The sequence below is a fragment of the Chiloscyllium plagiosum genome, chromosome 8 (assembly GCF_004010195.1).
Source record: "Chiloscyllium plagiosum isolate BGI_BamShark_2017 chromosome 8, ASM401019v2, whole genome shotgun sequence".
Taxonomy (NCBI): Eukaryota; Metazoa; Chordata; class Chondrichthyes; order Orectolobiformes; family Hemiscylliidae; genus Chiloscyllium; species Chiloscyllium plagiosum.
Window position 1 is genome coordinate 63,801,901 of NC_057717.1, and position 938 is coordinate 63,802,838.

A 938-nucleotide genomic window follows, 5' to 3' on the forward strand; every position below is an offset into this window, starting at 1 on the left:
ACGCAATGCTCTTCGTGTAGCCGACACCACGCCCTTATAAAGCTGCAAGATAACAGTCCGAACCTTGTACTCAATTCCCCGATCAGAGAAAGCAGGCATGTCATATGCCTTCTTTACTACCCTCTATAATTGTTTGATCACTTAAAGGGAGTTATGTACTTGAGTTGTGGACTGTTCAGGGTTTTATCACTAACCGTGGACTTTTTCTCAACATTTGACATCCCAAATTGCAGTACCTCACATTTACCCAATTCAAACGAAATATGCCATTTCCCCGCCCAAACCTCCAACTGATATATATCCCACTATATCATTCAAACTTATTCTAAAGTATTCTTCTTTGAGCAAACCAATTATGAATCCACGCACCCACTCACCGTAAATTCCATGCATTTTAACCTTCTGGAAGAGCCGTAAATAGAGAGTTGCAGTAGTCGGGAAGGTACTGCCAGGGGTGATATTGGTGATGATAGATGCGATCAGTATGGTTAAGAAACATTTCAGTATGCACATGAAATCGAAGGAACGGAGGGTTATCGGCCAACGGCAGGCAGAAGAGATTAATTCTATTTGGCGTCATGTTTAATATAACTTATCAAAAGCCTTATTAAAACCGTGCCGACAACATCCACTATTCTACCCCCATCAATCATCTCCGTCACCTCTTCAAAAAATCAAACTAGTTAGTAAACATGATCTGCCCAATAGAACGCCAGGCTGACAGTCCTCAGTTAGACACTGTGTTTCGAAATAATTGTAACTCCTATTCCTTAGAATTCTCTCCAAAAACTTCCCAAGCACTGATGTGAGATTCATCAGCCTAGAGTTTCCGATATTATGCCTGTTTCCCTTCTTGAGAAAAAAAAGGACAAAATGCAAAAAAAGAGGGCGGCACGGTGGCACAGTGGTTAGCACTGCTGCCTCACAGCGCCAGAGAC